This window comes from Taudactylus pleione, unplaced genomic scaffold (assembly GCF_031769625.1).
Source record: "Taudactylus pleione unplaced genomic scaffold, aTauple2 ptg000408l, whole genome shotgun sequence".
NCBI classification, from domain to species: Eukaryota; Metazoa; Chordata; class Amphibia; order Anura; family Myobatrachidae; genus Taudactylus; species Taudactylus pleione.
Window position 1 is genome coordinate 3,784,898 of NW_028284810.1, and position 11,039 is coordinate 3,795,936.

The 11,039-nt window shown below is 44.7% G+C and overlaps 1 non-coding gene across 1 annotated transcript; it reads right to left on the reverse strand.

The window, feature by feature from the left end:
- Positions 1-298: 298 nt before the first annotated feature.
- Positions 299-452, reverse strand: LOC148506284 (5.8S ribosomal RNA). The gene has a single exon (XR_015869799.1). It is a non-coding gene; the product is annotated as a 5.8S ribosomal RNA (ribosomal RNA).
- Between the last annotated feature and the right edge of the window lie 10,587 nt (positions 453-11,039).

Consider the following 11,039-nt stretch of genomic DNA (forward strand, 5'->3'; position numbering starts at 1 on the left):
CTATACTGTAGGATAGATTTACAAAACTTTTGTTATTTGACTGGGTGAAGGGCTGCTGGCTCAAGTGAAAGGGTCCCAAAAGTTTAACAAAAACACATAGGGGCTAATTTTGTGTTGGCAACAAAGCAAAAATAAAACATAAACAGCAAGTAGTTCTGCACCTTGGCTAAACCATGTTGCAGTGTAGGTGTGGCGGATTTAAATCTGCAGAGAGATTTAGGGAATAATGTATCAAACTTTCCAGAGTGGAGCAGTGGACAAGTGGAGAAGTTCAGCGGGCGGGCGATCGATGGGGGAGCGACCCTCAGACAGGCGTAGCCCCAGGAGGAACCCTGGGCCACAAGGTGCGTTCGAAGTGTCAATGATCAATGTGTCCTGCAATTCACACTAATTTTCGCAGCTAGCTGCGTTCTTCATCGACGTGTGAGCCGAGTGATCCACCGCTGAGAGTCGTGGCTTTTTCTCTCTCTTTTTTTCCGTGACTTGAGTCATGGTCGGCAGATATACTCTACGTGGGGAAAAAAAATGATGCCCTGGGGCCATTCTAGCTTGCATTTGTCAAGTATATAAAATTGCAGGTAGCAGCTGATTGGTTGCTTCAGGCAACATCTCAACTTGTCCAATTTTTAACGCTTTAGAAGATTTATTTACATCTCTCTCTTATATATGAGAAGGACGTGCCCAAACTCAATCTGAAATGCCATATAAAAATAGATTTATGGCTTACATGTAAAAGCAGGCAGTATTTACCCTGCATTGGAAAAACGATATATTTGCACCCCTTGCATTGCAATTCAGAATGAGACCCAAAATGTGCAACTGCTAAAACATATTTTTTATCTTATTTTGTTGTGCATTGTTCTCTTTTTAAACTGTGCGAGAGCTGATGTTGTACCATATTATTATTTTCTCCTTATAATAATGTTTTGAGATTATATCTGCCTTTGTACTTTTTTGAAAGTAACTTTAGTAGTCATTATTAAACAATCTGATACAGAGTTTTAGAAATCCCTCGATGACTGCTATCCTAAAGGTCTTTCAGCTTTTGATATTGATGGCTGTATAGGTATTGCATTTCACATATTCTTTATGCTTTATTTGAAAATATGTCTTGGATTTTATATTAAACTAGTCTATGTTTAGAAATCAGATATCATATGACTGAATTACAGAAATGTGATGTTATTCAAGAAAGGAAACTACTTGAATAAAAGAAAAGATCATCATATTGTTTATGAAGTGTTAGAAAACTATTTTTTCAGTTGTTAGAATGTAGTTTATATATTAAACTGCCTTAATAGAATCAAAGACAAACTGGTTCCTACTTTAGTTTTTGTATCCCAAATACAAGTTTGCAGTCTATTATAAACCGTCTTCTAACAGATAAACCTGTGTTCACAGGACCTGATTCAGAGGCGCTCGCAAAAAGCGAGCGCTCGCTCTGAATCTTGGCGGCCGCTTTTTATTTTTTACCCGGCCTCCTGGCCGCTCGCTAAGCTGTGGGTGACCACCAACAGCTTTTGTGAGCGTCCAGGTGATGGTCTCGATTATCGCAACCATCGGGCTTGCGATGAGACCCTTGTGGTAGGGTCTCGTCTGCCGCAAGCCCCAGTGAGATTCCTGCTCAAATACAGAAGGAAACTCACGAGTGATGTCAGTAGGACTGCCCACAAATGGCAGGCGTTCCTCCGTTTGACCAGCCATCCCCCCCGCCTACAAAATGGGGCGAGCTGTCGATCAACATCAACAGCCACCCCGTTTGTAGCGAGCCCCAGAGCGAGTGAATTTCTCACTCACTCCGGGGCTCGCGCATGCCGCGCATGTACAGTGCCCCACCATCGACCCGCTTGCGAGCGCATAGCGCTTGCGAGTGGGTCTGAATGAGGACCACAGCTACCGCCCTTAGGGCCTGATTCTGGGCCTCATTTATCAATGGTGCATAACCCCTTTAGATCTCGCTAAAGGGGTTGTGTCATCCTTTCTGTATTCAACAAACAGCGGTAATCTAAGATTACCGCTATTTGCCACAGCATTGTTCTCGCCATTTTAAGATGGCAAGAGCGATGCAGTCCCCTTGGGGACCCAGTGCTGCCTTTCCAGCTTCAGCAAAGTCTTTCAGGCAGTGCCGGGTCCCTGCCGCGTTAAAGTGCTATGCACATGCGCAGATGATCTGTCGTGCATGAGCATTACACAGAAGCCCGTCCATGGCAGCGTTAGGCTGCCAGCAGCAAAGCGGAGGACCTCACCGATAAGGAGGACACTGGTGAAGTCACTGGTGTTTATCTCCGTTAATAGATGGGGCCCTCAGACTTGTATACGCAAATTTAATGGTTTATGTGCAAGTGAGATGGTGTGGGGACTGTCTACTGTATGTGCAAATCGGTTTCTCTGTCCTCGCATGCAGATATCAGGTGAGTGATTGTCTGCAGCTGTTTGGGGATGGGTTAGGGGCAGTGATGGACTCCATTTCAAAAAATCGATGGTCTAATTCAAAGCTGTATCTTCAGCAGCAGCACTCGGATATGCGATGCTGGCAGGAGGCATCTTTAGCCTTCAGACACTTCCTGCGGCATTAGCATATTTTAGCATCACCCCTTAGGCCCTGATTCTGAGTTGGGAATAAAGCAATAAAGAGCAAGTAACTTTGCACTTTGTAATACCATGCTGCACTGCAGGTGGGGCAGATTTAAAATGTGCAGAGAGATTTAGATAGGAGAGAGGCATGTCATATCTGAAATATATATTGCACTGTAAAAATATCATATAGCTGTCCAGCATTTGGGGTCAGAGCCGGCCCTACGCATAGGCAACATAGGCAAATGTCTAGGGGCATTCCAAGCCTAGGGCTGGCGGAGGTTTGGGGCACCTGGATGGTGGCTCTGGCTACCATGCAGTGGACAGCAACTAAAATGGTCCGTCTGAGCTAGCGGCGGTACAGCCGGTGCATGGCACCAGCGCACACTGCTGTGAAGGGGCACGCAGCCGGCAGCACCAGACAGGTACTAATAATGAGTCAGACTGACTCATTATAGTATGCTGACAGCTTTGGGTCATAATGAAGAGGTAGAAGGAGGTGATCTGTCCGCTCCAGTCACCTATGGTTATTTGTCCCCCGGCGCCGCCTCTCTGAGTGGATCCTCTCCCCTGCAATTGCCACCGGTGCAAAAAAGAAAAACAGGGAAGAGAAACTCTGCCAGCAGTGCACATGCGCAAACTAGCCTTTGTGATTGGAACTACAATTGCAGTGACTACGCAGACCCATCGCAGAGTGATTGACAGGAAGTGCCATTTGTGGGTGGTGATGGGGGTGGTCGGGCGAATGCAGGTGTGCCAGTGTGTTTCAACGCCATTGCAGGAGCGTGCATAAATTATCCCCTGCGATGCCCTATGCAGCCTGAGGCCTGATAGCGTGCGCTGAAGTTAGCAGGCCTGACCTACATTAACTGTGCGTATGGGTCTAATGGTGATCGATTGTACCAGTGTTGTTGCAGTCTTGCTAACCATGGATGTGCCAGTAATTTAAAGTGAGCGTCCTTATGTAGTGCTGTGGTGGCATTGCGATCACAATAGATTAGCATACAATCGCACTGAACTGCATGCGTACGCTATAATGCATACCGTAATGAATCATGCCCTGAATATTTTCCTGTTTGGGGCAATGTGTTGTTTTTCTGTGGGGGAAATGTATATGACTTTTTCTCCTGTGCGGGCAATGTTTTTTTTCCTGTGGGGGAAATGTATATGATTTTTTTTCCTGTGTGGGCAATGTTTTTTTTCCTGTGGGGGAAATGTATATGATTTTTTTATCCTGTGTGCAGCAATGTGTTTTTTTTCCTGCGGGGGGCAATGTTTTTTTCCTGTGGGGGAAATGTATATGATTTTTTTTCCTGTGAGGGCAATGTGTTCATATTGTTTCCTGTGGTGACAATGTGTTTGAATTTTTCCGTTTGGAGCAGTGTGTTTTTTCCTGTGTATTTGCCAGCCATCAAGCACAGGAAGGCCTAGGAGCCAGGAAACAACTGCAGGGTCGGACTGCAGGGTCATATTGTGCTCAGCAATCAGTTTCACAGGTAGCCTGGCAGCTCTTAAGAGTGAGTTTTTTACTTATACCAGGTACACACTAGACTATATGTGACCGATCCGGCACTGTCGTTGATGATGTGTGTTGTCAGCGACTCACCCATCGGATCTGCATTCAAGTCCGACAGGCAATATCGTCAGCGGGGACCATGCTGCTGAATGTATCCACTTGCTGATACCAGCACCATGCCGGGTTCCGCCGCATGCGACATCAGTGCCTACCCTCCAACATGTCCCCTTCCATCTGGTACAAAATGCTCTGCTCCTGGGCTTCCCACCTAATTAGTGCTTGCAGACACCTGTGTTGAGCTTGTTAATAGATGAGGCAGGTGTATCACCACAGGTGGCTGCAATCATCAATTAAGAGAGAAATCCAGAAGCAGAGCTTTTTGTACCGGATGGAAGGGGTCATGTTGGAGAGTCTGTCAGTGCTGGGTACACATTGTAAGTGTGTACCGAGCTTAAGTCAGCTCAGCATGAGTGAGGGGTGCTGAGGTGACTGTTGTGACAGGTGCTGGCTGGGTGAGGGGTGAAGGGTTTGCTGTGAACTGTGCTGCTGAGTGAGGGACACTGTGCTGGCTGAGGGGTGCTGGATGAGAATTGCTGTGGGCGAATGTGTTGCTGGCTTCTGCTGTGATCTGTTCTGCTGGGAGAGGGGTGCTGGGTCAAAGGTAGAACCAGTGGCGGTGCTAGGGGGCACCAGACAAAATTTTTCCTGGGGCATCAAACTGACTAGGGCCGGCACTGTTTGGGGTTTACATTCAAGCAGGGGCACTGAGAGGGGTGGGGAGTGAGTACTAATTACCCAGGCCCGGGCTTGATAGAGGGGCACGGCAGGGGCCTGGGTCTGGTGCCACCCCCCCACCCTTTTAAATCACAGCAGCCCAGCACATGCTGCAGTGTGTTGGACTGTAATGGGAGACTGCTTGCGGCTGCTAAGGAGCAGCCGCAGCAGTTTCTTATGTCTGTGGGGGGGGGGAGATCACACCCCCCACTGGCTGTGCACCAGGCTGAGGGGCGCACAGCACCCCCCTTCCCTGTGTGCAGCGCCGCTTCAAAAAAGTTTGTAAATTTTTAAGCCTAAGCGGGTGTGGCCACACCTCCTGCGATTAGGCCATGTCCCCTCCCCGGGCCCTGCATGGCTTTTGACGCCCTTGCATGCAAAGACAGACAGTATTTACTCCACATGGAAAAAAATTATGTATTTGCACCCCTTGTATTGCTACATGGTTTGTCCAGTAAAACAGTTGCTTGCTCTCTCTTGCTTTATTATCAGGCCCTTCCTGTTTAAAATTAAATATACAAAAGTTCTATAAAGTTAACAATTGTATTCAGTGGTGTCGCTATGGGGCTGTGAGCCGCACGAGGGTGACACCAAAATGCCAGCTTCTCCTTGGTGACAGGGTCCGAGTGCTGCAGTTTGACATTCTCCTGCAGCACACGGCTCCTGTAATAGAGGAAGAGCCACAGTGCAGGCACTAGCCTCCAGGGGATGCTGGGCATACCATTGGTGGGATTTCCCACTAGTCCATGCCCCCTGTTAGGCCACGCCCCCTTTTTGGGCGTGCAAGGGGGATAGTGCGTGTGCACTGGGTATCACCACACCCGGTGATGCCTCTGATTATACTGTAGTTGAAACCTTCAAATTATTTTACAAACTGAAATTAAATCTCATGACAGAATATGTTGACGGGGACCTTGAGCCTGGTTTTTGCCATCTGGTTAGTCTTTCATAACCTAAAAATTATTTGCTTCAAAATCTGTAAAACTGTATAAGAGCCACACTGTATTGACTTTTTGAAAACACTCCACTGAATGAGAGCAGTCACTATCCTACAGTATAGAGCATTATATAGTTCAGATAATCTGGATTTATAGGCTATGCTACTTTCTGGATTTTTCATGTTGTAAGTGAAAAGTATGCTTTTTTGTCACATGTAATGAGAACATAACTCAGAACGCCCACTGCAAACTGAATGCTAATGCAACTATATACCCATATTTTGAGTTGTATGTGTCTATGATATCACACACCTCAGTTCTCCATCAGCAAAAGCATTCGTCATCACTATCATCACCGGTTACACCTACCCCATACTAGGTGCAGGAGATGCAACTGAATTTGGTGCGCACAACTCTGAATAGTACACGATACACCCGTGGAATGTTTGTCTTATGTGCAAACACCCTGTTGTCACCCAGGTGACAGCCCATAGTGGCCACTGAAAGACTGAGTTGTGCGTGGGTCATAATTGCACATAAGCATTGAAATTTGCATATGCAGCCTGCTACGCATATACAGTTAAAAATCTCTAGATGAGGCTGTATTCAGACTTGTTTGTGACTCAGAATCTGGCCCTCAGTATTTATAAATAAAATTAGTATTCTGAAGCTGTCAAACTCCATTCTGACACACGTCATTCAATGATAATCTCAATTTTCATTTCACAAAAAATCAGAGGGTGTCAGAGATTCTGACGGCTTTAGACAGAATTTTTTTCTTTGGCTAAATAAAAGCCTGATGCTCACAAGATTTTGTCTGACACTAGCTTTATTAGGAACATATGCTAGATGATCTTACCTTTTTCGTTTTACCTGGGGATCAAAAGGACGTCTTGGTATCAGTTTGAGAACAATTTTAACTGAACTGTTGTTACACTTTTAGATTGTCAAAACGTCTCCCAAGATTGGCACAGTTGCAATACCAGTCATTTTGGAGGTAAGTATTGAGTGCACTTCATAAATGAGGCCTATTGTATTTACTTACTGTAGCTTGTAACAGCAGATTCCATTGCTATGTTGAACCTAGACGATATACTTCAGGAATCCATTTATTTCTTAGGAAATTAGAGGATTGTTTGAAATACTGTACAACAAAATTGCACAGTCAAAGGGATTGCATTTGCATCACAACCTGTTTTAATCTTTTGAAAATATAATTAAAAAGTCAAAATTCTCTGATTAGTTGACACATGAAAATTGCATTTTTATTGGAATTTGAATGTAATACTGTGCATCCTCTTCTGATGTTATTACAAAAGGGATCTGTCACTCAAGATATCATATTTAAACTGACCCTGGCCCCAATGAGATCAACCCAAATCTCTAAACATAGCTTTCTAGATCTCAAAAAAATAAGTGGTTAAAAATTCAAATAACTGAATAGAATGCAGGCATATTCACCTGCAATGAGGCTTGAAACTAAAGCAGCAGTAACAGAGTTATGTTAATGAAAAGACTTGAAATTGTGCTCCTGAGACTTACTTGTGTTCTATATGGAATAGGTCACATAACTAAAGAACTACTTGCCTTTGTTTCTGAGTAACATCACTATGAATGCTGCCAGCACTCTAAACTGTCTTTGCACTATACATAGTAATTAAACCAAAATTCACATGAGGCTCCCATGAGTGATTAGGCAAGATACTGGTTTGGGTCCCTTCCCACCACTATTTCAATAATGATAAAATTTAATTCCACTGTGTACATATACAGGCGCATATCTACCCCCTGGCCGTGGATGGCACCGCTGGGTGGCGCCCCCCCCTCGGCCCAGCGCCCCCTGGCCATTGTGTAGATACATCCCTGATTCCACAGCATCTTTCCAGGATATCACTCTAATTACAGTACCTACTATACACATACCCCTAATATTATTCCTCCTTTTTCTTCCTTATATCAAACATTTTGCCAAATAAAGTGTATACTGTCTTACAGATAATTAGCCTTGAGAACACTTATGGACCCCACATAAATATAAAGACAGAGCTCTGTGCCTTGCTGTCCTCATCCAATCTATGAACACAGGAACTGATTCAGAGCGCTCACTCTGAATCAGGGTGGCATTTTTTTTTTAACCGGCCTCCTGGCCATTCGCTAAGCTGTGGGTGACCATCGCGACCATCAGGTTTACAACGAGACCCTTTTGGTAGGGTCTCATCCATCGCAAGCCCCAGTTAGCTTCTGGGTCTCTTCTGGAGGCGTTGCTTCAGGAACGCCTCCATTTGGCCAGCCACCCCCAATGCCCGCCTCCAAAATGGGGTGAGCTGTCAATCACAATCGACAGTCGCCCCTTTTTGGTGCGAGACCCGTAGCTGGCTTGGTCTCGCGCATGCGCACGCTGGAGCCGGCTCCAGCGTGCGCATACGCAGTGGGGAACCATCGACCCGCTTGTGAGCGCTGTGTGTCTGAATCAGGCCCACAGCTCCTGATTGAGATTTTGGAATAGAGTGAGAGAGAGCAAGTAACTTTGCATATTGGTAAAACCACGCAGCACTGCAGGTGGGGCATATTTAAAATGTACAGAGAAATTTAGATTTGGGAGGGGTGTGTCCAAACTGAAATCTAAATTGCAGAGTAAAATAAAGCTGTCCAGCATTTGTGGGCTACATGCAAAATCAGCCAGTATTTACGCTGCATGCAAAACAAATTTATGTATTTGCACCCCTCGTATTGCAACATAGTTTGTCCAGGTGCACAGTTACTTGCTCTATCTTACTCTATTCCCTAATCTGAATGTGGCCCATAGTGTCACTTGGAGATAGAATAGAAATTAACTACATGCTGCCCCCATAATATATCATCTTACTCCCAAACAATCTTCTGCCGCAAAGAAATAACTTTATGTTCACCTAAAGAGGGAAGTAGGGCAATAAGAGTGGTAGGATTACAGATGTGGTAGTTTGTACGGATGCAGAGGTGAAAGTGGAGTGTGGGTATAAGATAGGGCCTATGGTTGGAGAGACATCACTTATGGCCATAAGATGGAAAAAGTTGAAGAAGAAGTATTATGGAGAAGGGTGTAATGTGGTAAGAGTAGGTGGGTAAAGGGAAAATAATGTACCATAGGAAGTGGAATATGGGGGCATAATCTCAAATTTTAATAAATGGGTTACTTGAGGGGAGGGAAGGTGAAGGGAAATAGGGCAAGTAAAAAAGGAGTGGTGAAGAGAGGGTTTAGCAGGAGACAATGAGCTAAGTGAGATGAGGAGGAAAGGTCCAGAGAAAACATGGAGGGGTAAAGGTTAGGTTTTAGAAGGAGGGAGTATAGATGTAGAGGTTGAGTGAGGGGATATGGTAAACAAGGTACAGAAAAATGGGGAGCAATAAACAGTAATAATATTACATTAATAATATGAAATACATATTTGTGGAAATAAGTATTAAGAGTTGCATATAAAGAAAACCAAGGTGATAGAACAGAACGTATGGTAGTCTAAAATGATAGGATAATGTAGTACAACAGAGATAGTGATCAGTGGGTGAACAGTGAAGCATGACAGAGGTAGAGCTAAGTGTGGAGAAATTAATATAATAGAATCTGAATGTTGGTGAGAGAGTAGTTTTTGTTTGTATAAGTGAGTGACTCAAGTGGAAGGTGGGTGCAAGGAGCAGGATAGTTCATGAATGCAAAGGAATGTACTATAGGAAATCATCATGGCAGAAGTAGAAATAAGATATTGGATAGACTTTTAGAGAAAACTGTAGTTTAAGTGGATAGGGGCGAAATGTAAAGTAATCAGGTGCATGGTGGTGTCGTACTGTAAGAGATGTGGATGAAAGTGGATTACAGTAGATGCAGTAGATCCTTAATGAGGATCAAGTATGGACAGCTAATTGCAGACAGGAAGGCAACAGAAAGGTACAGTAGGCTTCAGCACAGGTAATGATGAAGGGGAGTTATTGCAAATCATGTAAGCTGTCTGTGGTTCAATAGATACTGTGTCCATGGAATGGAGTTTTCTGGTTGTTTATCTCCCTTCAGTATCCAAGTGGTATTTTATTTCTTGTTCATTTGTAGAGCAGAAGTAAGTGAGACCATCAACATAATTGTTCTTGCTCTTCTCCTTACTGTCTCCTTCTAAACCAGTATTGTCTAAACATGTACATGACCAAGGACACAATTATGATGTAAATACTGTATGTGTGTGTATCACAAATAATGTAAACACCATTAAGGTGGTCTAAGAAGAATGTTGACCACCAAAATATGTCTTGGCTTTCAGACCTCCATCTGTACAGACAAGTTGTAAACCTTTTCTATGGTCTCTGACATGTAACAACTAAGAGTTGAAGGATTGTTTATTGCATCATTAAAATATGCCAAGTATTACAGTAAAAATTCAAGTCACAAGATATAGACCTTGTCTAGTTATATATGCAATTCAAGTAGCCCAACTGGCTCATGGTCAAAGGGTACCCATCCTTGTGAATCAGCCAAGCAGCGGCTACATCAGAACATGCTGATAAATAAGCTTGCATGAAGGACACTGGGCCTGACTCAGACCCGGTGGCAAGCACTGTGCGCTCGCAACCGGGTCGATGGTGGGCCAGTCTCGCAACAAAGGGGACGAGCCATCGATGTTGAGTGACAGCTCGCCCCCTTTGGTGGGTCGGCTGGGGGGTGGCTGCCCAAATGGATATGTTCCCATGAGAATGCCTGTCATGTGGGGGCGGCCCCACTGACATCACAAGTGATGTCAGTGGAGAGCTTCCGGCTCTGTTAGAGCCAAAAGCTCTCTGGGGCTTGCGGACATGAGACCCTACCACAAGGGTCTCATTGCTAGCCCGATGGTCACGATGGTCTTGACCATCGCGACCATCATCATGGCTGCTCACTGTAGCTGTGGGTGGTCACCCACAGCTATGCAAGCGGCCAGGAGGCCGCACGAAAAAAAAACGCCCTGATTCAGAGCGAGCGCTCTTTCAGAGAGTCCGGCTCTGAATCAGGCCCACTGTATAGATTCCTGTAAGCTTGGCAAAGATAACCAATGATCATGGTCAGTATTGGAAATGCCTTAGTTTACACAACAACACATCAATATTAGCAAAAACCCAGCACTTGTGAAGCAATTATTCTACCATAAAATCCATTCATTCTACTCACCTGTAGCAATTCAGAAACAAAGGATAATTTGCAAATCTCACATGAAACACTAGACTAAAGAGAATGCTGTGGT